Below are 23316 nucleotides of genomic sequence, written 5' to 3'. Positions count from 1 at the left end.
AGTTATATAGACCAACTGCTTTGGGCATCTAGTGTGGTGCTCAGTATCCTCAAGATAGGAGAACATGGATCACAGACTGCATGCTCTAGAAGGGCTAGCTACTTAATGGTGTAAAATATGGCTCTAGGTGATTCTGGCATGACAACTAATGTCACTAAAATGGGCATGGGTAGTTAGCAGTGATAACTGGGTTGAGAACCTGGCCTACTTCAACCTACGCAAGGGACCCATGCTAATGGTGGGAGGGATGTGCCCCTACTGGCCAGTGTGTGCCTGCCATAAAGCCCGTAAGCTACTGGCTAGCCTGTGTCCAGTTGGCCAGGGTTAGCTGGGATAGCTCTGTTGAGGGAAACTGGATGTAAAGCTAATCAACCTGCCAAACATGAACTAAGAATTGTTACACTCAGTGTAGGCTCACTGACAGGTTGGAGCTTGGAAGTGGATGACATGATGTTACAGAGGAAGCTGGACATTCTATGTATCCAAGAGACAAGATGGAAGGGCAGGACAGCAAAGCCATTTGGCTTGGTATCCAGAGTCTACTACTCAGGAGGGAGACAGGCTAGAAATGGTGTCAGAACTGTGGTGAGATTACAGGCTTCAGAAGGCAGTTAGGGATGTTTTCAGAATCACAGCCACAAGATTATATACAAGAGTGGCCAACGCAGAATCATTGATTGCAAAGTCATTCCCAGTGAAACAGTAGGCCCTCAGCATAAACCATTGGATGCCACAATCAGGTGCAAGCAGTGGTCAGAGAAGGCTCTAAGATCAACAGAGACCAGGCTGAAGATGTGGAAGTTGACTAGAGATAGCCAGACCTCTCAACTGTCCCGAATAACTCGGTTTTTACCGAGTTTTGGGGTCCCAGTAATGGTGTGCCACGATTCACGAGTGGCACCCCATTATTTCCGATTTTTTGGATCTATTTTTTAAATTTTCGCTCTTTCGGCAGTGACGTCATCACGTGTGCGATGACATCAGCTCCGTCAGCATGCCGCGCATATGTTTGAATAGGATTGCGGTTAGATTTATTTTACTAAGCTAATACGTGTCTAATCTATCTTCCTGCCATTGGGCAGAACACAGGAGGAGGATTACTTTACTTTCTGCCGTTCGGGCAGAACACAAAATTTACTTTACTTTCTGCCGTTTGGGCAGAACACAGGATGTGGATGTACTTTACTTTCTGCCATTCGGGCAGATCACAGGATTACTTAATTTTGTCATGCAGAGCCGGTACAACGTACAATCATCGGACTTATCTTCGGGAAGTCAGCGCTAAGGTAGGGTGTGTGTGTGGTGTGTCTCAGCTGCTATTGTGTGATATATAAATAAAGCCAGTACTAATTTTGTCTAGTTAATTGTATGTTATGCTGTACAGCATTTATTTATATTGCATGTTGCACCATGTTGAGAGTTTTTCTCCCTGGGACTTTCTTTGATTATACAAAGTGTCCCTTTCCAGCAATCTTTGCTGTTGTGATTTTCATTTTTAAATAAATAAGCTGCACATGGATTCAGCCATCATGTGTGTGCAATTTTTGATTATTCCTTTGCGAATGACAGCATGGTTTTAAGTTGCAAATGTTTTGACAACACATACTAATTCAGTTTTGTGCCTGGATCATAGACATGGGGCTTTCAGCAGGGCCTTTGGCCCTTACTTCCTTTTTAAATTCTTTGGGGGAGTGAAACCATGTCATCTTAAAAATTAAGTGACAAGAAACAGACTGTGTTAATATAACCTATCAAAAGTGAGGTTGCAGCTGTTTGTATGCAAGGGAATGTGAAGAATGAGGTAGGCAGTGATGCCTGGAAATCAAAACATGTTCTAAGTCTGTATACACCAGTGGCATTGTGAGGTAATGAAAATGGGTGAGGGGAGTTTGTCCAAGTCTTGTGTTTTGCTATAGGTGCATAACTTGGCCTATCATGCTTTATATTGGTTGGGTCACTGTCATTGTGTTTGCAATTGCCTCATCTCACCTCAAAGAAGTAACTCTCTGTTCTTCAGAATAGATAGCTGTTGAACTAGCTTGGTTGAGAGTTACCCCACTCAGTCTTTTTATTCACAAAGATGTAATATGAATTAAATGTTTTTGAGTAGTTTTATGAAAATGATTCTGTTGACTCTCCTTTATTTGTGGCTTTTACAGTAGTGTAGTCAGTTAATGGCTCAGAACTCTTCAGGTAGCAATTTAGTGTAGAAGCAGTTAATTTTATTTTTATAAAAGAAGACTGTATTTTAGTTTTTCACCTGTTCAAAGTTTGATGATACAAGTCCAAATGTTAATATAAATAAAACACTATTGTTATGTTTATTTTGTATTTAACATTTTGCCTGTTTTCAGTTTGCGTTTAAAAGTTGGTAATGGTATCCCACAATTGCATTGGAGTGGGTGGGGTTACATAATTATGTATGAAAATGTTATGTTAATCAGCGTACAGATTTGTACCTATTTTTCAAGGCCTTTGTCCAGATTTTTGATGTTTCCAGGTTGAGAGGTATGGAGATAGCTCAGCTGAAGAAGAATAGCAGCACCTCAAAACAGCATGTGTGAGGACTACAAAACAAATATGTGGCTGAGACAGGTATGGAAATACCATGCATAAGGAAAGATGGTGGTGGAATGCGGAAATCCAGGAAGTCATAAAAAGAAAGAAGGGTTGCAGGAAAAAGTAGGAAATAGAAAAAAATGGACAAGGATAGAAAGGAATACTAGCTGGCTAACAAAGAAGCTAATAAAGGAGCTGCATTGTAGGCACTCTACCAGCTTCTGGAAAGTGACTCAGTAGGTGGCACAAAGTAAGGAAAAGACAGAAAGATAAAGAAGATAGTCAGACACCCTTCATAAGGGATTCCAGCAACAACCTGCTTACCAGACCACAGGACATCAAAGGCAGATGGAAGGAATACTTTCAGCAGCTTCTAAATAAAGAAAATCCCACATAAGCTGTACTGCCTCAGACACAGCCTTCAGTGAGAGAAGAAGAGGAGCCCACCCTAGAAGAAGTAAGAACAGCACTAAGGAAAATAAAGTCAGAAAAGCAGTAGGCTCAGATGAGGTCTCAGCAGATATGATAAAGATGCTGTGTGAGATAGGGGAGAAATGGCTCCTGAAGGTACTCATAGCAGTGTGGAGAGAAAGGCATATCTCAGATGAATGGAGAATAAGCATACTCATACCAGTATACAAGAACAAAGGAGACATACACAAGTGAGGGCAGTGCAGAGGTATCAAACTCCTGACACATTGCATGAAAGTTCTGGAGAGGGTGATTGAAAAACCGATACGCAGAGTACTAGAAAGCAAGATGGAAGATGAGCAGTTTGGATTCAGATCAGGATGCAGCACAACTGACCCAATGTTTACAGTGACACAGACAGCTGAGAAGAAGCTAGAGATGAAGAAAGAGTCCAATTGGGCATTCCTAGACTTGGAGAAAGCATATGACAAGGTCCCAAGAAAGCTGATTTGGGCAGCACTGTGGTGGTGTGAAGTCTCAGAAACATTGGTAGAATTAGTGCAGGCTACATACAAGTACCCAAAGTACTAACAGTGTTTAGTCTCACAGAGGGGTTCCCAGTAGAAGTAGGTGTATATCAGGGTTCAGCTCTGAGACCACTGCTGTTCATATTGGTGATGGACTACATTAGCAAACAGGTTGGAGGGGACTCATCAACAAAGCTGGTTCAGGCACATGAGCAGGATTGCGTGAGAGAACATCTGTGACAGTCAGGCATGAGTGTTGAGGAAGGCAGGAGTGCAGCATTGAATCAAGAGAGATGGCAACAGTTAACATGACACCCCAACCCCATGTAAAAAATGGGAAAAAGGGGGTGATGATGATGATGATGATGATAATGATGATCAAGGTTTCATTTGAACAGGGTCAGGGATGAACTCTGCATCACGCAGATGGGGACCTTAGCTTATTCCATACTATGGGGATCCTTTGAGACATATATCAGTCTCTCCAGCATGTTCTATTTATGTCACAGGCAAAGTTCAGGTCCTTGGATCTAGTGTTTCTAGTGATGTTTGTTTTGCAGATGTGCAAGAGATCCAGCAGAGCTCCATCTGAGGATGCCTTATATGCCAGGCATAGATTGCTTCTTGGTAACCTGCAGGAGACTGAGTACAGAGACAGGGCCTTAAGGCAATCTGTGTAGGACAGGGTATTCATACCCTTGATTCTCTTGGTGAGGAATCTTTGACGGCATTCCAGCTGTTGCAATTGCCTGGTTAGGTACATGCCAAGGGGGGCATTATACTCAGAGATAGGTTTGATAAGGGCTCAGTAGAGTGGTACTATAACTTCCTTGGGCCTGGATGCCATACCTTTGCTTATGAGTTGGGTGACATAGAATGATTGTCTTACCATCTTGGCTACACATTAGTTGAAGGCCAGATTACGGTCCACATATGTCCCCAGATCCTTAACTATCAGGTTAACTCTTAAGGGTGTTTTATTGATGGAGTAATTAGACTGGGTGGATGATTTCCCAATGGGAACTATATTGCATTTCTGAGTGTTGAATTTTAATCTGTGGCTTTGACACCAGTCATTTGTTTGTGTTAGATCATCTTGTAGGATATTGGTGTTGTAGGGGTAGTCTGTGATTGCTCTCACTTTACAGTCATCTGTGATTTTGGTGAGCCATAGGCCTTTGACATTAGCCTCTACTTCCAAAAAGTAGATGCTAAACAGAAGCAGACCCAACACAGAGGGTACTCCAATGGTGACCAGTCTATTGGTAGATCTGGCTCCAATGACCATGGCTTCTTCGTTCCTATCTGTGAACCAGCCAGCAATCCAGTGAGTTATGTTGGGATTTATGCCTAGTTCTGAGAGTTTGTCAACAATACCTGAGTGGGGTATTGTATCAAATGCCTTGGCCAGGTCATTTTAGGAGGTATGCACTATTTTCTCCTCATCCATAGCCTTAGTGACCCTCTTGAAAAAGTCTACGAGGCTGAGTAGGCAAGACTGTCCATTAAGAAAGATAAACTGGGTTAGGTCCAATGTCAGTAGTTTACCAATGTCCTTGTCGATCATCTCCATGATAATTCATTCCATGGCTTTACATATTAGACTTGTTGGACTGATGGGTCTATAGTTCCTGGAGTCAGTTGGTGGTCCACCCTTATGAAGACGAATGACTGTTGCAGCCCTCCTTTCATCTGGCATGTAACCTATTTTGAGGCTGTAGTTGAAGAGTTCCTTGACCGGACCTGCTATGTCATGTTTTAGGCTATTTAAGAGACAACCGAGTATATTGCAAGGCCTATTAAAGCAGTGTTTTTGGCCTTAGTGTGTGACACCAAGACCTGGTCCCTGTTGATAGTTGGGGGATATGCTGAGAGGGATTTCAGAGGGGATAGTTGGGGGGAGTGGGGGTGAAGTTAGGGTAAATTTATCAGCCAGTAAATTTTCTATGTCAGCCTGGTCAGTGAAGGTTGTGGTATTTACTGCTAGTTCTGCACACTGCTGTGTGTTAACCTGTAAGGTTTCTGACATAACTGAAGAAGGCCGTGTGACGGTTCTTAGCCTGGGAAGCAATCCTGACCTCATAATTTGCCTTGTTGGACTTTATTAGACCTCTTAGTTTCTTATCTAGTTGAATCAGAGAGCTCTTGTCTTTATGACAATTGTTCTTTCTGACTTTGGCCATGCCTTTCTTTTCTTTATATTATATACCATATTAAGGTAAGGCTTCCACTAGTGGGGTTTATTTTTGATGTTAGATCTGGGAGTACTTCTGGTAGGTACAGCAGCCTCAGTGCAGCCATTTGCCTATTTGTACATGGTTTCTGTAAATAATTCTGTATAGGTAGCTGTGTTGTCAGGGTCTGGAAGAGCCATGACTGTTGACAAACTGTAACTTAATAAGATGTAGTTTGCTTTAGAATAGTTTGTAACTGTTAAGTGTTTAGTTGAGTTTTCTGGGTTAGTTTTTATTTTGAGGGAGACAGCTTTGTGGTTCGACCCCACCAATGAGGACATGAAATGGGGTGGGATGGGGAAGTGCAATGTTCTACAATGCTGGTGAGTACAAAGTCCAATATTTTTGATCCTCTGTTGGAGTGCACAATATCTGGTTTAGGGTGTTTGTGTTAGTCCATGAAATGTTGTGCCTGTGAGTTAGAGGCAGTGTATGTTTCCCAGTCTATAGAGGTGTAGTTAAAGTCCCATGAATAAGGTATTTGATTGGATGGTGAGCATCTGTAATAGGTCTAGGTAAGAGTTATGAACTACTTGGGTCATAAAGGATGACGTGTAGTGGGCCATGGCATGGTAAGGAATCTTGTCTATGGAGACTTGGATGTGAATGAACTCCAGGGCATCATCCTGTTTAAACAACCTGGAGCTGTATTTGTTGCCATTGTAGATTGAGACACCTCCAGCTTTAGCTTCTGTCTGTGTTGCTGTTGGTCTAAATATGTGGAAGGCACTATAGCCTTGCACTGCTGAGTCCTTTCTGTTGCTTTAAACCAAGTCTTATTAACAACACAGATGTCTGCATTGTCCAGAGTGAGGAGAGATTGTAGGGTGTGGAGTTTCTTGTTTAAGGTCCTAGCATTGAGCAGTAACATTTTAAGGTTGCTTTGATTTATTTATTTGTTTTGCTATGTGGGTAATTTTGTCATTTTGGCATTGCCTTAAAAAGGCTCTAGGGGTTGGATAAAGTTTTTGCCAATCTCTGAAAGCCCAGGATGGAACGGTGCAGACCATCCTTGGCAAAGCAAAGTGGTCTGTTGACCATGTCCTTCCATGCTGCTATTGACACCAGAAACTAAGTCAGTTATTAAAATCAAATTATTATGTTCATTGTTCATCACTGTTCATACTGTGGCATCATCTTCGGTGAAGGTAGAATGCTGCTCAGTGCAAGGCACATACCTGCTGTGACACATATTCAGAGAGATCCATAATGTCTGTTTTCATATACTTCACTAAGGTATGTCTCAGGACATTTACACCCAGACAGACTATGATAGAATCCTATTGGTACCTGTGGTGCAGTGACCTGAGTGCAAGCATGATAAGGAGGATCCTGGCTCCAGATAGGCAACTGATTGTTATCTTCTCCTTGTCCAGCCAGGTGAAAAGGGCAACTGTGTGTCATACAATAAAATCCCCTGTGACAAGAGTACTAGTTGAAGTGTTTGCTTGCCTTAAGGACTTTGTTCTTGGGGGATCATTGGGTGTTGGCTTATGTGTGGTGTTAGGTGCTGCATTCGGTGTGTGCTTTAGTGATTGCTGAGGATAGGTGTTACTGTTTGATGGCTTAGGATGTCTTTGAGAGCTGGAAAAGTTTCTTTTAAGTGTCTCAGCATAAGAAGGTCCACGTGTGTGGTAGCGGTATGTGTGAAGGATGCAGGGTGTGCAGTCCTAACAACCGTGTTTGTAAGAGAGATTTTCCCACCAAGGAAGTTATGTATTCCATCTCATATTTACTGTGTTATTTAAAAGGTTCTCTGAGAACATGAGACAATTACTGCATTGTCTCAGGATGCCCATATCTACCCAGCTGGCCACAGAGACATTAGGAAATTGCAAATTCATTTTGGCAAGACCTGTGTTAAGTTTGGGCTATTATGGTTTAGGATCTTGCTTTACAGGCATCACCTCAGTGGGTGTCTACAGTTAAAGCTAGATGTTAAATAATGCTATGATCTGATATTAGTGCTGTTTGTTATACTAACTAGCTGCTCTAAGCTTAGCTCAAGGCAAATCATTTCTGTGTTGCAGTCCTAAGTACTAGCTTTATAGGTTTGCTACTATGCAAGGTACTGCTAACAGCTCCTTGCAAATGCACCCAATTTATAGTAGACAGAAAAAAGCTGGAAACTAACTCCCACACTCCTTTGGCCAATAAACAAGTACTCTTTGAGCTGCCTGGAGTGCTACTCAACTCAGAGGGACCACAAGATAGATTATCCTGGAACTTCCTACTGTAAAAGCACAGGAAAAGTAGTTTTCAAGTGCAGATTAACACCATACAACTAAGTCCCTAAAACCCTTTGGCTGATGAAACAATCTCATTTTAAGCCTTCCTGTGTGTTTCCTAACTTGGACAGAGCAGGCTGCCTTACTAATGCCACTAAAAGAGCAGTCACAGTCTTCTTAATCTTAAAACACACTTTGTTAGTCAAAAGTGAAAGGATGCTAATTAGCTACACCAAGTAATTGTCACTTTAAGCCCCCTGTGTGTTTCCCATCTCAGACAGACCAAGCTACCTTTCTACTGCCACTAGCACTGCAGGCCCAGTCTTTGTAATGCAAAAACACACTTGAGTTAGCCAAAAGTGAAAAAGTATCAGAAAAAAATCAAACAACTAGCTACAAGTAATTCTCACATTTAAGCCACCCAGTGTGTTTTCCAACTTGGACAGACCAGGCTACCTTTCTACTCCCACTAGAATTGCAGTCCCAGCCTTCTTAATGTAAAAAAAACTCACTTTAGTTAGCCATAAGTGAATAGGTATCAGAAACAAATCTAACAACTAGCTACAAGTAATTATAAAGCAATTCAAAGGCAGGCAAGCCATCAAAGAGGAATGCACACACTTTAAGGCAATTTCAGAGAAAACTAACAGTGTAAAGGGAGGGCATTCCCAGTTTTTTGTGTCAGTAACCAGTAAGATGAGCAAAGGAGATAAGATTGGGAGGAGCTTCTAAAGCAAGGTATACGGAAGATGAGACTGGGAGGAGCTTCCAATGCCAGATATGCAGTAGAGGTAGGCAGCTCAAAAACCTTTGAGTTTAAAAGCACAACAGGAAAAATGTGAGTGGGTGGTAAACAAATTCAGAAGAGAGCTTGTAAAATGCAGTAAAATGAGAACCCAGTCAAAACACCTAGGCCCAGCACAGAAACCACTTGAAAATGACTGCAGACTATAAAATCCCTTAAATTAATTGCTTTAACTTCAGATAAAGAGCAAATACAACACACACAAAAAAAAAAAAAACAACATATATATATATATATATATATATATATATATATATATATATAGTGGTAAGATACGTGCAGTATTTTAAATGCAATTTAAACTTACTTTTCTGCATGCAAAATGTAGTCGAAATGCTTTGTTTTCAAGCCTCCACACTTCCAGTAGTCCCAAGACTCTTCACAGCAGTCCCAATGCTTCACTAGGAGATGTAGAAAGATCTTCTCCTCACACAATCTCTATGCTCTAAAAGAAGGTTTAACTTCCCCTTCACTATCCATAAGTATCTCCTTCAAAGCATCCATGAAAAATGGCAGTGAAATTGTGTCTGAAGCAAATCTTGCATTTCACATCCTTTGTGCAACAATGGGAACCTGGGAGAATCACATTTGCCAGATGGATGCCAAAATAAATATATGTACTGCGCTGTTATGGCTCCTGTGACACTTTAAATTGTGAAACATGGTAGTCCTCCTTTCATCTATTTGCTGCTGAGACTACATGCATTTAGCTTGAAACATTTGACTTCCAGAGTATGTGCACATGGCACAGTTCACAAAACAAAAGCCTTTTTATCATAACCATGGTCACTGTTCACAATGCCACAACTTACAAGTTAAGGGATTTGAAACCCTGCCTGCCCACCCCTTAGTCTCCTGTCCTGTTTACTGCCTATACACACCATGGAATAACTAATATTCCATTTGTCAGGCAGCACACATTTGCAGAGTGTTTGCCAACAAGTGTTTGCAAAAAGAGCAATGTTCAACAGACTCAAGTAATTAAGGGATACAAGCTTTCCACATACCTTATTGAGAAATTACAAATTACATCTGGAATACAATAAGCCACAGAATGTGTTAGAGGTCACATAATTGTGTCAGCCTGTGACCTACTGAGACAGTCAGCAAATCATTAATGTGGCCAAAAGATTTCTCTTCAGTGTTTGCCATAAGATGATAACTGTCATTTATCATTACCAACCTATATCTGTTACTGTTGCTCTGTGTCAAGTGTTGCATAATGCTTGGACAAAGTATTTTTTTTTATTTTAATCTCTCAGTCCTTTGAGTTTGTGTGTGTGTGTGTGCGTGTGTGTGTGTGTGTGTGTGTGTGTGTGTGTGTGTGTGTGTGTGTGTGTGTGTGTGTGTGCACGCCCGCATGTGCACCGCGATTATTTCATTTTCTAACATGCTAAAGGTCACTAAGCAGAGTATTATGTATGCACACTACATAACTTTCACAGGACATGTGCCAATAATACACATTTCAGGTTATCACAACAAAGGAAATCAATTAAAAATAAATGTATATGACAGGATTCAAATCCATGCATAGCACAGTCACAGTCTACCAAACAAAGCATTAGACAGGTATGCCACTGAAGCTCACAAACAAAAGATGTACAAAGATGTTCATTGTAATGGAGTACAGTTAAAGACTGGAAATAATACTGTACAACAGCATCCCACATTCAGTGGATTCAAAGCGTGCATGCAGTGCACTGAAATGGAAGTGTCACATCATTACTACATCGAGCCATGGAAGCTGTTACAGAGGACATAATCATGTTACACTGTCATTATGTATTTTTAATCTCAGATTTGCCAACTGATGCACAGTGATGTTAAGTTGAGGTATGCAAATGGTGGCAAAGGTTTAGCACATTTGTAGGCAAGAGCTAAAAGTGAAGATTTCTTAATCTATGTTAGCAACAAATACAACTCCAGGTTGTTTAATTCTTCATTTTTGTTAAAGGACAAGAAATAGCATTGCTCTCTGTTCACCGATGACAAATACTTCCTTGATGCCAACTGTACCTTTAAATTAAAATATATATATTTTATCAGCCATCTGTGACTTGTGTTTATCTGTTTTTGACCAGATTAATGGTTGGAATTGGAAGGATTGGGCAGAGATGTAAAGGAGAAGGAAGAAGAGGTCAGAACAGAAGGTGGAATGGCATAGTAATAACATTGCAGTAATATGTTATTATGGTTCCAAAGCCACTTTAAGGTACGAAACATGGCAAACCTCCATCTCTGTGATTTCTTCTCAGAACATGTGCTGAATAGCAACTCCAGTGTCATATGTTTAGGGATTGAATAACCATTAATGTCAACTTTCCATCTATGGACTGTGGAACATCCACCTCACATAATTGTGGAATGATTGATCAATCTGTTGACCAGCTACAGACACCTTACCAACACCTACAAGTAGGACTCTCACAGATTACTTCAAATGTGACAGTGCCATTCTCTACAGTGGTATTTTGCTGTCTTGATATAATTCAGTATTATTTATTATGGTTATCACTTAAAACGTATTTGTTGCACTTCACTTTATGACATTCTGTAAGTTTTAGAAATATGGCTCATTAAAACCTAATTTGTGTAATATTACTCCTAAAGAGGTACACCTGGAAGGTATGAGCGTAATGATTTCTCAGTACCAGTCATCTGGGCTTTCCACATGTGTGCAGAGCTTTTTTTAAATGCTCAGGCATGTGCATGGCTTTGTGAAGAACTGAACATGATGCTTACCTGGTTTGCTTATCATGCAACTAGTGTGCTTAAGAAATATTAATGAGTTGAGACTAATTTACATGCACATCATGCCTGGAGGGTGCTACACGATATAAGTACCACATGGAGCAGAGATCATCATTGTGCTATAGAAGACAAATTACTCATTTGTGTATAAAAATATACTGGTCAGTTGTTCCCACACTACAAGAGTCTGACAGCTTACTTATTACACTTGCTTTGTAGGTCAGTGTTAGCTTTTATGTATGCTGTGTACTTGTAAGAGATGCAAAGGACTGTTTCAGATTTCTAGTCATTGTAATTAAATTATTATAAGCTGTCTGCTGGGGCACACTGTCTCTCTGTGTGTACCACACATTGTAGTATGGCAGCTCAGTAGACTTGTTTGTTTTGACAATAGGATGCCATGTGCCAGTGTAGTGTTGGTTACCTTCAAGCATGTGTATATATTATAATTAGTGTGACGACGTGTGTGTGTGTGTGTGTGTGTGTGTGTGTGTGTGTGTGTGTGTGTGTGTGTGTGTGTGTGTGTGTGTGTGTGTGTGTGTGTGTGTGTGCTTCTGTATATTGTAACCATTTTGCTTAGGTAGATGTGAGCCTGATAATTTGCACTCATGCACTTTTTATTCTTTTGTTTGTGGTGCAGGGGTTAGGGCAAATGGAAATGGCTAAGATTTATATATTGCTTTTTGTGGATATACCTATGTTAATGTCAAGCCCTGGACACCATGATTATGTACCTATTAGTCCTACCCATGTAGGACCATGGCTTCTAATTTCAGTATTTTCCATATCATCATGGATATGTCTAAGGCACAAGTAGCTAAGGGCAGATTAAACAGAAAGCCTAAGTTTACTGAGGCTGAGAATGAGGTGCCACTACAGGCCTCCATCCCCATGGTAGATGACTCATCACTTTGTAAGTTGCTGACTAGGTCTTCCTTGACCATGTCTTGTGACTGGTTGTTCATGATGTAAATGCAGTGGGTAGCCATGCTATGATATGGTCCGATGCAGAGCCAGTGACATGTTACATAATACCATCAACAGAGTAGAGGCCTTGGTATGGGAGTGGAGTGTTACAGGTGGTTGGTGGGCTGTCTACTGTACCACAACTTGCAGAGAGGGAGGAGTTCCTGGCCTCACACAAAAGCAGTACCAGCTCAGAGTTCCATAATGCTTTGCTGGATGTTGGTGCAGAGATAGATAGGCCCCACAGTATTTCTACAGGTGAAGCCCCAGGTAAGTAGACCTACCTTTACTATGCTCCCCATTTGCAGCTGTTAGCCACATTACTGTTTATATATATATATATATATATATATATATATATATATATATATATATATATATATATATATCTATATATATATATATATATATATATATATATATATATATATCTATATCTATATCTATATATATATATATATATATACATCATCATACTAAGTATAGTTATAGCTGGCACTGGGGTTCACCAACCACCTGCACAATATATGAGCATAGTTACATTTACTTATTTTTATTAATAGTTTTGAGTTTATCACTTGCATGTGTAGAAGTGGTGCTTGGGCATACTTATACTAGGTTTGTTTTGTTTTGGTGTACTCTCAGGTGAAACACTGTCTGGCACCAGTGCGGTAAAACTACCTCCACCTGAAGTTGGAGGATCTTTAGCCTGTGTTGATGATGATGGTGGGGATGAGTAGGCTCAGTCTGTGCATGCAGAATGTTTGTTGGACACAGAGAGTGTGACCCCCCACATCCCCTCCTCAGAATATGTTCACAGCCTCACTGCTTGCACAGCCCCATAGCACACTACAACATGAGAGTGGACAGGTTGATATGGACACTGTAGTCATGGAAGTGTGGTGGCTCCAGGTACAGACATCTCAGAGTCTGCGCCTAGCTATCGTGGACAGGAGATTCTACATGGGGGAATTGGTAATGGTGCTCACATGAGCTATAGTTACTGCCTACCCCCTGAGGTTGGTGTGTCAATAGCTGCCACTCAATGTATGTGCGAGGTCATTGTGGAGGCAAAGGACAGTTCCACCAGGGCCTTGTCAGAGGTTGTGAGGATCATCCAGACAATGCATGCTGATTTACAGGACTTCATGAATTGTGTTTGTGACTTAATGCACAGGATGAATGACACATTGGACCACACAGTGTCTGTACTGGATTATCTATTAGTGGTGAAGAGTCATTATTAAGGCTGGTCATCTGTCACATCCTCAGATGTTACGTGTCCTGGTACTGGATGGGTGAAGCCAAAATGGTAACACTTCCACAGTGACATTGGTTGTAGATGTTTCTTTACACAGAAGAGCTAGTTCTGTGGTTATTGCCATGGTCATTCTGACACCACCTTCAGCAATTAGCACAACAACATCTAGTCAGGATCATGGGACAGCTAGTGTAACTCCTAGCAGTGTAAGCTCTCCTGAGAGGTAGAGTGCATGAGAAGCTGAACCTTCTGCCACACATGCCTTGGACCTGTCTAGTAGGCCATGGTGTAATGCTGGACAAGTACTGAGGTGATGTCCCTGCAGACACATACAAAAAGTACCACCACGGCACATACCACATCCCTCAGACACAATGTTCCTCACACTTTGTCGCAGTAACCCCAAGCACACAACAAACTTTTAAACACAATGACCTAAACTACACGTATTCTTTTTGTCAGACCTCAGCACTCACACTCACATGCTTTCCTATTAAACACATGCACTTCTGTATCCCCTCCCATACCTGTGTAAATGATGATAACTGTGCCCTGCCCTTATAACATGGGGCAGCACAGTCTGGTGTTTTTGTATGAATCAGTGTTATTTGTGTATCTGCTTATAGTATAATTATATAGTGTAGGTTTGTACCTCACTTTTGCAAATAATGATAACAGTGCCCTGCTGTATGATATTCTGACATGGGCTGCCTATGACTGATGCACAGAGTGGCCAGCCTGTGCATGGTAAAACAATGCCTGGTATTTTTTTACTACTTGTATCTGCTTAATTCTTACATATTTCTGTAGTAAAGAGATGTGCAATGCACTGCCTCTTAGCTGGTGGTAATTTCCTGCTGCTGGCTTCTTCTTTGACCCCTCGTCTGTCTCACATGCCACTACCTGTGGTGCCAGGAAGTGTGTTAGCTGGCCACTGCCACCCTGTTCTGTTTCCTCAATATGATATAATGTAGAATGGCACAAACAACAAGAATTTTTGCACATGTAGTAGAATCATACAGCAAGGGTCTGCTTATCCATGCAATGGAATTAGGACTTTTGCAGTCCAAACATATGCTCCAAGATGTTTCTGGTTTGTGAGCGGGCAAGGTTATAACCTTGGTCTGTTGGGTTATGAGGATTTCTCATTGGGTCATGAGCCAAAGTTCAAGGGCATATCCAGCATTCCCCACAGACCACCTTATAGTCAATGGAGTGATACCCTTTATGGTTCATGTAACTCTTTTTTCTGTTCACTAGTTGGGGCCTTTATTTCATTCTGGGTACAGTCTAAGGCCGCACAACCTCAGGGAAGTGAGCTATAGCATAAAAGTTCTGCATGGTGCTTGTTCTTTCCTATGGGTTATATGGGAACCACATATGCTCCCTCAAATGTTGAAGCATGGCATTGAGGAAATGGTATGGTATTGTTGAGACAGATGCCTGAGATACCCCCAACTGTGTCCCCTGCTAGTCACTAAAAGGTCCCTGGGGCTAATATATGTAAAGCCAAATATACCTTAGTTTCTACAATGATGGATACTCCATGACTTCCATGGGTTTGCAGGTGAGATTGACACATGTTCACTATTTATTGTATGGTGTCCCTGGCCACTCAATTGTAGTCCATTATGTTGGTGTTATGGAGCACATGAAAGTTAAGTGTGGTTGGAAGACCTGGTGCCTCAGAGAGGACAACGTCTTACACTGTCGATAGCAGCAGCTACTGTAAAAGCTTCTTGCAGATAGAGGTTTACATTTTCTGCGACATCATCTAACTTTTTTAAAATCTTTTCTGTTTAAACGTGAGCATATGGCTGTGTTCATTGCTAATATGTGCACAACATGGTTCAAGATCATTTATAAGTTTCTGAATTGCTCCAACATGTTTTTTTATTTCCTTAGCACACAGCAGAGCCATGTACCTCAACAAAGTCAAATATGCTTCTTGTGTACCTACTTTCTGGTAACTAACTAACTGATAAATAAATAACCAAATAAATATCTAAATAATGTCAGACATAAGGTATGTTTTTGTTTGGCTCCTGGTAGGCCTGGAATTTATTTTTCAGTACTGTCCTCATCTACAATAGGGAGGAGCACGCCATATTTGACTTGTTATTGAGGCCATTTGCAGTCAGATGTAGGTCAGATCTGGCAAGATGTTTTTCTAGTGAAGAATTTATTCATGTTCAAGGGAAGAGTGCAACACAGAAGTGTTTTACTTTAAGAAATTGGATGTTTTAGGAGAATTATGATCTTTGTTCAAAAAATGAAGCATTTGAGCTATCCAGAGAACCATGCACAATAAAAATTGGCTTAAACCAAGCAGAGGATAGGAGGACAGGTTGCATACACTGCTGCAATACTTATCGATCGAAGATCTTGTGTTACAGAAACTGTTTTGTTTAACTGCATTATCTTTTTTTGTAAACGATTATTACAAAGATTAAAACACAGACATAGGTAGCTTCCTAAGCAATATTCTTTAGAAAGCATGGGCAGTGGAAAGAAGGATGAATGGACTGGATTTATGGATAGATGGATGGATGGTTGGATGGATGAATGGATGTATTGGAGGGTGCATATCAAAGCAGCATTTTTATGGTAGCACTTGGTAATGAAATCCTATTATGTGGCTGAAAATCTAGTTTGTAGTTTGGTAAATGTGTACAGTCCATTGTCAAACAGCAGCATGGACACTTCATTGCAAAATAGTAGCTTCTCATTCATTTTGTTTGGGAATATTTTTAAAATGGCCTTTCAAGGTATCTGCTGTCCTAGTAGAGTATGTCTTTGTGACCCATTGCAGAACTTTGCTATGCTTATTGTAAAATGGAATGCTGGGGAGTATTTAGATACAAGCAGTGTAGTGCATTAAGAGAATGGAATCCAAATGGAGATATGATAAGATCAGCAAGAAAAGGGAAGTAGTATTGCTGGAACTGAATTTATTCGCATGTCTTGTTGAGTACCTTCATGTGGTAGATCCTGTTTTCACAACATCTCATCAAGATGAACCCGATAGACTATAGTCTGTATTTTATATAGCATATGTCATGTAGAGTGATAGGTTGATAAACAAAACAGTCCCAGGATTAAAAAGTGTCCAATCGTGGTAGGCTCACTGGTAATAGGACTGGAAAAATGACAGTATAGAATTCTCAAGACATGAAAATATTCCTACAATGGGGTTAGGCCAGGCTCGGGGCAGGAGGATGCCTTCCGCTCAGGGCTGGAGGATGCCCTCCCCATTGTAGAAGGAAGTAGTAGTCCACAAAACCCACAAAAATTGACAGACCAAAAAAAGAGCCATAAAGATGATAGAGTGTGCTGTTGAGGATAAGGAACAAATTATGCATTGTTACAATTACACAAGAAACACAGAATTCCCAGATAGAGGATATTCAGAAAGATTAAGAGAGAAATTAGAAGAAAGAAAATTACTTGCACAAGAACTGTCAAAAGCTTCAAATGCAAATTTGTGTTCATTAATACAACAGATCCATAAAAAACATTACATAGACAAAGAAACTTTGGGCTTCTTGGAAAAGGAAGCAACAGAAGAAGTGCAAAAATATAAAGAACAAGACCTACAGATTTTTGAAAGGTATAAAAAAGAAATACGAACAGGGGAAAGAAAGAGAGATCTGATATGATGCAATATTTATGTAAGGGAGAAAGTCAGACTAATCAATATATAAAGTTATTTGGAGAGAAATACAGGCAATGGCACCCAAATATGGAAAATGACACAATACAAAAATAAGGTTACAAGGGGGGGCAATGAAAAGACAATTATTAAAGTAGAAATTAAACAAATAGAAGTTATGAAATACCTGCAAAGTGAAGGATTCAGTGTAGAAAGTATGTCACAGCAAGGAGAAACAGGTGGAGCAGGAGACATCTGAAGAAGAGATATGGGCATGGGAAAGAAAAAGAAATTTAATATGGTGCAATATTTATGCAAAGGAGGAATTAATCAATACAAAAAAACAGCACCAAAGATATTTGAGAGAGACAGGCAAAGGTATCCTGATATGGAAATTTTCACAATACAAAAAAAAAAAAGTTATGGATTACCTGTGAAGGATTTGCTTTAGAAAATCCAACTTGGTTAATGTCACAGCATGATGTAACAATGATTCTCCAAATTAAACAGAAGCAAGTGGAATGGGAAACATCTGATCACTTGCCACATGAAGATGCTCTGAATCCTTCAGTAGGAAACCAGTACAAACATTGGAGTTAAACAGCAAGGAAAGGAGCAGGAAACTTGTAACTGTGACGCAGTTAATGTTGTGGAAACAGCAAGGAAAGGAGCAGGAAACTGGTAACTGTGACGCAGTTAATGTTGTGGAAACAGCAAGGAAAGGAGCAGGAAACTGGTAACTGTGACGCAGTTAATGTTGTGGAAACAGCAAGAAAAGGAGCAGGAAACTGGTAACTGGGGCACAGTTAATGTTGTGGAAACAGCAAGGAAAGGAGCAGGAAACTGGTAACTGTGATGCAGTTAATGTTGTGGAAACAGCAAGGAAAGGAGCAGGAAACTGGTAACTGTGACACAGTTAATGTTGTGGAAACAGCAAGGAAAGGAGCAGGAAACTGGTAACTGTGACGCAGTTAATGTTGTGGAAACAGCAAGGAAAGGAGCAGGAAACTGGTAACTGGGACACAGTTAATGTTGTGGAAACAGCAAGGAAAGGAGCAGGAAACTGGTAACTGTGATGCAGTTAATGTTGTAGAAACAGCAAGGAAAGGAGCAGGAAACTGGTAACTGTGACGCAGTTAATGTTGTGGAAACAGCAAGGAAAGGAGCAGGAAACTGGTAACTGTGACGCAGTTAATGTTGTGGAAACAGCAAGGAAAGGAGCAGGAAACTGGTAACTGTGACGCAGTTAATGTTGTGGAAACATCAAGGAAAGGAGCAGGAAACTGGTAACTGTGACGCAGGTAATGTTGTGGAAACAGCAAGGAAAGGAGCAGGAAACTGGTAACTGTGACGCAGTTAATGTTGTGGAAACAGCAAGGAAAGGAGCAGGAAACTGGTAACTGTGACGCAGTTAATGTTGTGGAAACAGCAAGGAAAGGAGCAGGAAACTGGTAACTGTGACGCAGTTAATGTTGTGGAAACAGCAAGGAAAGGAGCAGGAAACTGGTAACTGTGACACAGTTAATGTTGTGGAAACAGCAAGGAAAGGAGCAGGAAACTGGTAACTGTGACACAGTTAATGTTGTGGAAACAGCAAGGAAAGGAGCAGGAAACTGGTAACTGTGACGCAGTTAATGTTGTGGAAACAGCAAGGAAAGGAGCAGGAAACTGGTAACTGTGACGCAGTTAATGTTGTGGAAACAGCAAGGAATGGAGCAGGAAACTGGTAACTGTGACACAGTTAATGTTGTGGAAACAGCAAGGAAAGGAGCAGGAAACTGATAACTGTGACGCAGTTAATGTTGTGGAAACAGCAAGGAAAGGAGCAGGAAACTGGTAACTGTGACGCAGTTAATGTTGTGGAAACAGCAAGGAAAGGAGCAGGAAACTGGTAACTGTGACGCAGTTAATGTTGTGGAAACAGCAAGGAAAGGAGCAGGAAATTGGTAACTGTGACGCAGTTAATGTTGTGGAAACAGCAAGGAAAGGAGCAGGAAACTGGTAACTGTGATGCAGTAAATGTTTTGGAAACAGCAAGGAAAGGAGCAGGAAACTGGTAACTGTGACGCAGTTAATGTTGTGGAAACAGCAAGGAAAGGAGCAGGAAACTGGTAACTGTGACGCAGTTAATGTTGTGGAAACAGCAAGGAAAGGAGCAGGAAACCGGTAACTGTGACGCAGTTAATGTTGTGGAAACAGCAAGGAATAGAGCAGGAAACTGGTAACTGTGACGCAGTTAATGTTGTGGAAACAGCAAGGAAAGGAGCAGGAAACTGGTAACTGTGACGCAGTTAATGTTGTGGAAACAGCAAGGAAAGGAGCAGGAAACTGGTAACTGTGACACAGTTAATGTTGTGGAGTGATGGGCCAATGAGTTCCCATATGAAAGAGCAATGGATGGTGGACTGGGAACTTTCTTGAGAATGCCCACAGGAAACAGAAAATAAAGAATGTGCCCTCAGTTTAGAAGAAAACGATCTAAGGGAAAAGTTGATTGATTTAATAAAGATTGATAGATGATCTGCAGATAAGTATTAAGGAAAAGTAGATAATAAGCCATTCATTGATTATCAAAACATTTTTATAAAGAACTGGGAAACAAAGCAAAAGGAATAGAAACACCACAAAAAAGAGGAAGTAGGTGTATTTTGGAGAAATATCTATGAAGACCCTGTGGTATATAACCAAGATGCTGAATGGATAGAAGAAGTAATAGAAACAGTGAGAAGTTCAAATGTACATGATATGAAATGGGATGAAGTAGCAGCCAGAGAAACTGAAACAAAATTAAGAAAACCTCCTAACTGGAAAACCCAAGACCCAGATGCAGCACCTAACTTCTGGCTAAAAGTATTAACATCTTTACAGGCAGATTTAGCCTTGAGTAAGAACTGCTTATACAGGCATCCAGAACAGACACCAACCTGGCTAATGTGAAAAATTATACTCTTCCTTAAAAGTAAACCTGTAAACTATCCTAAAAACTTAAGACCAGTAACTTGTCTTCAGACGATGTGCAAATTGTATAGTGGAAATGATGCTGACAGAGTTTATAGTCATTTAGAAGAAAAGTCAGCCATGGCAATAGAACCAAAGGGTAACAAAAGAAAGTCATATGGTGCAAAGGATCTTTTGTTGCTAAATAAAGTTATAATGGAGAATTGTAAAGAGGGGAAGAATCTAAGTATGACATGGATAGATTGCAAAAAAAAAAATCATTTGACAGCATCCCACATTCATAGACTATGGAATGCTAACAGATGTATAAGATATAACTTACTTTGATCAATTACATTACAGTGATCAGGAAACAGTGTCAAACTACGTTTTGCAATTAAATCATGACAAAGGGCAAATTATTATCCCAGGGATAACAATTCAAAGGGAAATAATCCCGAGCAATTCTTTATTACTGCTATTGTTTTGTCCTGCCCTGAACACATTAAGCTGTTTGATTAGCAGGTTAGGTTTTGGTTATAATTTGTGGATGACTTAAAATTATATAGTTCATCAGATGAGGAGTAGAAGGCACAACTGCAAGTGGTTAACACTTAATCAGAGGATACAAAAATGACATTTGGTCTTGATAAATGTGTGAAAGCAACAGGCAGGAAAGTTGCAGTACTTAAAAATATCAGTCTAGGACAGGAATGTGATATAAAGGGACCTGAGCTTGAAGGAATATTTAAATATTCGGGATTCGATGAATGGTCAGTAATAAAACATGAATAAATTAGAATAAAATGCAGTAAGGAATACTTCAGAAGATTTAAACTAATATTAAAAACAGCCCAGATATCTAGAAATAAAGTCCAAGCTATAAACCAATTTGCTCTCCCTGTTTTAACTTACAGTTTTGGTGTGATTGACTGGCCCCAATAGCTACTGGATCAGCTGGACAGAAAAACAAGAAAAATACTTCTTGCTTATCAAATGATATACAAAAAGCAGTGTATATCAAGATTATATATCCTTTGCTCTGAAGGAGTTATAGGCCTCCACAAAACTGATTACATGTGTAGAGCCGCAGTTGTGGGACTGCATATTTATCTGCTGATCTCATCAGATCCATACGTAGTGAAAGTTTTAAACCATGAGGAGAGGAAATCTCAGATGACCCCTCAGCTTAGTTTAGCCGAAGCATTCATGTGGCAAGAAGGAATGGAAATCAAACAAGAAGTAGACAAAAATCAGACAGCAACAACAAAAGAAAAACAAAACGAAGGAGACAAAAATCAGACAGCAACAACAAAAGAAAAACAAAACGAAGGAAACAAAAATCAGACAGCAACAACAAAAGAAAAAACAAAACGAAGGAGACAAAAATCAGACAGCAACAACAAAAGAAAAAACAAAACGAAGGAAAGACTATGAGGAGAAGGATTAAATAAGAGGAAAGGCCATTAATGCAGTTGCAAGTCTAACTATCTCCTGGAACAACCTCATGTTAGTCAGGATTGATGCAGGAATGGTTAAGGAGAGGTGAGATGAAACCAAAGGAACTGCAACCCAGGATACTGGACTATATACACATTGGTTTACAAAGCCCATTGATCATGTGGGAGAAACAGACAAATGTCGACTTGTAAAAAAGAATTGGGAAAAGATGCACAGGTTGTTGCTGGGTGTGATACACTCATGGCAGAGGGCCTGTGCAATGAAAGGCACAATAATGTGGAAAGATTGTTGCACTGGGGATTGTGCAGATACTACGATACAGAAGTAGGTGAAAAGCATTGGAAACATGAACCACAATGCATTATACAGAATGATGAAGTGTACATCATATGGGATTCCACATCATAAACAATTCAAAAAATGGATATGAGAAAATCAGATATAGAAGCCCAAGAAAAAAAGGCAAAAGTAACATTGATCACTTAAATTGCTACACCTAGCAATCACTGTGCCTCATGTACAGAGAGACATAATGTCATAAAACATAGAATTTGCAGGCAGAAACAAAAGCAATGTGGGAAAAGGATACCCTGACAGTTGTGATAGTACTAGGAGCAATGGATCTCACAAAAACAGAATCTACAGCTGTATTCAGTTTTGCTACCAATACATGTAACTCCATATGAATTGCAGAAGGAGTTAAATTCTGCGCACATTGAGAATGTTGAGAAGATAACTTTTGGCTAATGTCAAGGATTAAAACAATACTAATTTAATGAACACTAATCATATCCTGACTTAGGAATGAGTTCATTCCCGTCATCATATTAAAAACCCAAAAGATTTGGAGAAGCTAAGCTGAGGAAAATAGTGATGAGTATTGTTGGACAGTGAGGGAGCAATTCAGATAAACCTGCTGAGTGATCACTCTCATGAGAAGTTAACTCTGTAAGCAAAGCTCTGCAAATGAGTGTCAACATGCTAATAAGAATCATTAAGTATGCAATAATGAAATCAAACATGGTGGCGCGATTCAGAAGCATATACAATTAGCATGATGAGCTGTTATGATTAGCTAGCCTGAACACCATACCTTCTCAGGGTACATGTATAGTACTCTCAGTAAGACTTCCATTCACTGAAGCTGGTTAGCATGTTTTAATCGGCAGGCCACCTTTGGAGTCTATGCTCATGACTCTGTGTGCCACTGCTCACACAATTACAGAAGACTCTACCAATGGCTGACCATCACGTACCTGCATTATTATGAACAAGTAACCATTTGAAATGTCAGGATCTACCAGTTAGAGGTGTGTGCAGGGGGGGGGGGGCTTGCCTTCCCCTGCAAAAAAGAAGTTTAAAGGAGAAGAGTTATCTTTGAGATTTGCTTTTTTCTTGGATTTTTAATCTTTTTTCAACTTGTCAGCATTCAGAATTTTGAGTGCAGACATTGTAATATGGAGGTCCTTGAACAATGTCAACTACTACTGTGTGGACTCAGACACTGTATGAGAGTTAGTA

Source organism: Protopterus annectens, chromosome 1.part2, assembly GCF_019279795.1.
Source record: "Protopterus annectens isolate FY-2018-M chromosome 1.part2, PAN1.0, whole genome shotgun sequence".
Classification (NCBI taxonomy): Eukaryota; Metazoa; Chordata; order Ceratodontiformes; family Protopteridae; genus Protopterus; species Protopterus annectens.
This window is presented reverse-complemented; position numbering follows the sequence as displayed.